This window comes from Rattus rattus, chromosome 2, assembly GCF_011064425.1.
Source record: "Rattus rattus isolate New Zealand chromosome 2, Rrattus_CSIRO_v1, whole genome shotgun sequence".
In the NCBI taxonomy this organism is placed as follows: domain Eukaryota; kingdom Metazoa; phylum Chordata; class Mammalia; order Rodentia; family Muridae; genus Rattus; species Rattus rattus.
The window spans coordinates 110,609,807-110,615,459 of NC_046155.1; positions in this window are offsets into that span (position 1 = coordinate 110,609,807).

Sequence of the window (5,653 nt, forward strand, 5' to 3'; positions counted from 1 at the left end):
GAATAAAAGAAGTAAAAGCAAGGATATGCACATAGGACTTGGGTGAAAGGAAACTAGGTAGATATTAAAGATGCAGGCTCAGAGCAGGAGGAAATACTTACAATACAGAAGAGTTCTAGCAAATTTCCAGTTTTCTGATATGGCCACTTGTCCTTTGTTTCCAGACAAAGCTCAAGTAAGGAAGAATAAAGAAGAATGAGTAAGGAGCAGTGAAGGGTGAGGGGAAGAAGGGGAAAGGGACAAGGAGGAAGAGAGGGAAGAAGGGATGGAAAGAAGAGGGAAGCACAGAAGGAGGAAGCAGAGAGAAAATCTGAAAGGATGTTTGTTTTCAAACTTCTACCCTATGTTAAGAAGAAATAGGGCTTTCAAGGAAAAGGCTTTTTCCAGTGTTGATTGCGGCATGAAAATTATGAGCCTGGGACATGAGTTGTTGCTGTATTAGAAAGTAACAAAAGGGGTTGGGGATTTAGCTCAGTGGTAGAATGCTTGCCTAGGGAAGCATAAGGCCCTGGGTTCGATCCCCAGCTCAAAAAAAAAAAAAAAAAAAAAAGAAAAGTAACAAAAGTCATATCAAAATGGCATGAAAATAATGTTGAACTAATATGAAATTATATGACTTTTGATAACCACACTATTTCTAGGAGAATAGTTTGTTTCTGGAAAATATATACTAAAGTATTCAGTTATAAAGGGGCTTGATGTCCCCAACACTCTCAAACAAATCATTAAAATATTTGTTTATAGACATACATATGCATACATATAGAAATACGAAGAGATTTATACAGTGACTGTAAAGCATATATCTTAGTTACTGTACTATTGCTGTGAGGAGACACCATGACCAAGTCAACTAAGCATTTACTTGGGAGCTTGGTTACAATTTCTGAGGGTTAGTCTATGATCATCATGGTGGGAAGGAGATTCAAGCACAGTGCTGGAGGACTAGCTCAGACCTTTATACCTGATGTGCAAGCAGCAAGCAAAGAAAGAGGGAGGGAGAAAGGGGGAGAAAGGAGAGGGAGGAAAAGAGAGACAGCTCTAGGCCAAATGTAGACTTTTGAAACCTCAAAGATCATTAAAACACTTTCTCCAACAAGGCCATACCTCCTAATCCTTCCCAAACAGTTCCACTAAACTGGAGAACAAACATTCAAACATACCAGTATATGGGGATGCTTCTTATTTAAAGCACTGTTGGAAATAACATAAAAATTGAAGCTGAGAAAATGAATATATATGAGCCCCTAGTGCTAATCATAACTTTTCTGTAGGCTTTAAACTATATTGGAATACATAATTTTTTTAAATGTGACTAGGTTGTAAGAATAAGTGTACAATTGAGATATCTTCAGTGACACATGCAAGAAAATATTAAAAAAAAAAAGCTCAAGAAGAACAAACTATGAAGTGATCAATATAATTTTTAAAAACAAATAGAAAAGCAGCACGGTATCAATGAGGCAATATATATTGAGAAAGACCAGATGTGAAAATTTTCACATGCTTTTAGATTTTCTGCATATCTATAATGAGACATATTGGGAATGAGACCTAAATCTAAATGTAAAATTTATTCATGTTTGAAGGTAACTTTATTCAATACTATTAATGTACCTGCATTTTTACTGTATCCTTAATATAAGGCCAGTCATGGAATTTGCCACAGGCAACACATCAGCAATCAAAACATTCTACATTTTGGAAAATTTCAGAATTCAGGTTTCTGAATTAGAGATGTTCAACCTAAATCATAATATGGAATTTAAAGTATAAACTCTGAACTTGAGTGCTGGCTCTGCTTCTAACTAAATATTTCACATTTGACAAAGTTATTTAATATCTCTATGCCTCCATTTTTCCCCTACAAATTTTACATATACTAGCATTTCACATAGTTAATTCCATAGGACATGCCCAATAAAAAAAATCAACTATTATTTCTTGGTTAATTTTGTAATACACAATCGTTCTCCTTAAAGATTGAATACCTGGACACAGCTTATGCTTAACCAGGGGACATCTTTCCAGACACAATAAGAGTAAAGAAGTTTAGAGCACTTAAGCAGAATTAATACTTATGGAGGAAGAGAGTTTATTTATAAATTTTAAGAAGTTGGCTAATTGAACTGAAATCCTCAAAGAACTGCCAAAAGATATGCAACACACGGCATTTCTGTGCTTCAAATAAGATTTTAAAAAATACAATCTCTAAAACAACCTTTAATTAAAATATCTTTAATGAATAAGGGTGACGCTTTGAGCTGTTCCAAAAGCAGGCAATAAATAAATAAAAATAAATAAATAAATAAACTCCAGATATTATGCAAATCAGCTTCCAGTTATCAGCATTTGCGCTCCCCAAAGCCCACCAGGGGTGTTGTATTTTGTACTGAAGAGATAATCTTCAGTTTCACCTCAGTCTCTCAAGGTATGGGAATGTTACAAATTCTTTGTATCCCACAAGATTTGCTATATTAACCCTACAAATCTCAGAAAGATAAGTATTCATAATAATTGAATGAGACTAATTTTAAAGTCCATTTTCCAAATTAAATGTTTCCCCTCCCCTAAAAAAATTCCAAATGTTGTATAATCAGTGATTAGCTACTCATGTCAATCACTGAGAGAGAAGAATTCAACTAGCATTTGTCAAAACCCACTGTGATTACTAATGTTGTCTGTCAATTAGGCAAGGGCGGGGGATCAGTAGAGTATTCCTCTGGGAGTGTATATGAAGGAATTTCCAGAGAGGAATAATTGAGGTTGGGAATAACTGCTCTGAGTGCAGGCATCAGCATCCAGTAAGTTTGAGGGCCAAATGGAATAAAAGGAGGAAGAATTGCTCACATTGGCATTCTCTCCCTTCTTCTTTCTTGATGTCATGAAGTGGGCAGCCTCCTCCTCCACACACCATTCTATGTGGAAGTACCATTGTGTTACCCAGCATTCCTTTAGGAACAAAGTAATTAAAGTAGTCTAAAGCCATGATTCTAAACTAAATTCCCCTCCCCTGAGGTTTTTATGCCAGATATTTAATAACAGCAGCATCATTATTCTCTGCGATTTGTCTTTTCAATTGCTGTTACAATTGTATGTTAGATATGGAGAAACTTGGAACTGGAGAAGTGGTTCAGCGTTTAAGAATACTGGTTGCTCTTCCAAAGAACCAGAGTTCAATTCCCAGTACAGACATTGTACCTCAAAACTGTTTGGAACTACAATTCCAGGAGAGAGAGAGAGAGAGAGAGAGAGAGAGAGAGAGAGAGAGAGAGAGAGAGAGAGAGAGAGAGAGAGAGTTGATTCACCCAGCAGTTATGTGGTGTCTAGATTAGTATGTAATCTACACTTCATAGTAAAGTGACTATGGCATGCTGTAGTAAAAAGAACATTCAGGGTGCACTAGATACTATCAATGCATTTAAAAAAAAAAGAAGCAAAAAGCACATATAATTTCAAATGCTTTACTACAATGTCATTTCAGAAAATCCTCATGTCCAGGCAAATAATCCCAACACTTGAGTAGCAGAGGCAGGGAAAGCCAAGTTCAAGGTCATCTTAAGGTACATAGCAAGTCCAAAGCTAGTCTTAGCTCCTTAAGGCCCTGTCTCAAACAAGCAAACAAACAAAACAAAAAAGAATAACACAAAATAAACAAATTCTCCAGATCACCAGATGAAGGGAAAGCCAACCTAGGGAGCACTTTCCAAAGCTTTCCAGCGCTCGTTACCAGGGAGATTTTAAATAATCTCAACTGCACGGTGCTGAGACACAGCTACTTCATTTCTGTCTCCATCAGCAAAATCTTAAGCAGAATGAGGACTTAGACTCCAGGGACCACCTTTCTAGCAGATGACTGCCAGAGAGAGGCAAAAACGAGTCTATGGGGAGGTAGCTGCAGACGGCTACTAGAGTTTAAAAACTTGGAGACAACTAAATGTTAAGGAATAAAAGAAAAAAAGAAGTTGCAGATTGTTGGCTTTTCAGAATTTCTTTAAATTTCCCAAAGGAAGTATCTAATAAATATTTCTTACAGTGCAATAGTGTAGAATAGGTTCCTGAGGAATCATAGTTAATTTTACCAGCAAATAAACAGCAGAAGATAACAGTAGAAATAAGAAATCGTATTCACACTTTAGAAGAAAATTTACCATCCAGTACAAAACTACACATTTACTTAATATTCTGCTTAGTGGTAATTTAGTAATTTATACTTTATACCTTTAGAACAGTCAGATGAGGCCAATGCTATTCAGTCCAGATGAAGATGTTATCTTTGGAGGCATGTACTGTATAGAATAAAATTCCATTTTTTACTTGCAAAACTATATTTCCAACTCAATTCTGTGAGTCTAATACACAGAGACTCAATCTATTTTTTACTTACAAAAATATATTTCCAGCTCAATTCTGTGAATCAGATATACTAAGACTCATGTTGATTCTGCAAAAGAATACTATTTTAGTTTTTGTTTCACTTTGTTCTTTTTTAATCTTATTTATAATAAACAGTCCTGAGTCACAAGGCTGCATTGACCTCTACTTACAAGTTCCAGAAGCTTAGTCCTGCATCATGTATTGAAGAGTGTTTCTTTGGCAAATTAAAATGCCTAATGTCAACCACCACTTGAGAAGAATGTCATATTCTACTCATCCAAAAAGATGGATTCAAATAGCAGTCTGTAATCATTTCATTTGAAATTAGCCAAAAACATGACAGCTAATGGCTAATCTCTAAAAGTATTACCTACAACCATAAGCATTCAAATTATCTGAAAAATCAATTTCCAACTCTCGCAATGATTTAAAATATGCTCCTATAAAATGTGATACAATTCTATTATAATTATGATGTAATTCCCATCTCATATAACTATATTATCGTACAATAATGACATAATTTCATACTGTGTGATGTTTAGTATACTGTATAGTAATTTTATAATGCATAGTAATTTCATGATGTATACTAATTATATAATGTAATTATATATTATATAATTATAAAACAGTCATAATCGTGTCTATTATATTATAGAACAGTTACAATTATACCTATTATAGCAAACTTATTTCCATTATGCTAAGTAATCTAATTAAAGTGTATTGCTTAAATGTAATTGTATAAAAATAAAATCTAGAGCCATTAAAATTAACACTTCTTTCTCCACTCCATAGCCTCCCTAAATATCTGACAACTTTGTGTGAAAGAAAATGTTATGCCTAAGTATAAAAATATCTACTATAAAATGTGCTATGTCCCATGTTTAATCTACCATTATCTTACTTTTCATTATTCAACATGATTGAATAAAGTAGAGTGCCTTTTGTTCCAAAATGAGTAGAAAGCCTGACTGTGGGTGCATATCCTGTAGGATACCTACGTTTTCTCATCCACTGAAGCCCTCAAGGACCTTAGAGAAAAGCTGTTCTCCTTTAGATGAACTGATCCTATGAGACGATCTTCATACAGCTGGCCAAACCACATCATATCCTATCTTCAAACCAAATTCTACCAATTTCCAGAATTTTTCAGATGGTTATATTTCCACTAATAATTTTGTAGAACAATTCTGGCCTTTACTTTACCAAGAATGATATCTACGAGTTGGTTAGAGAAGTGGCTCAGTGGGTGTGAAAGAGCATGTCCTCC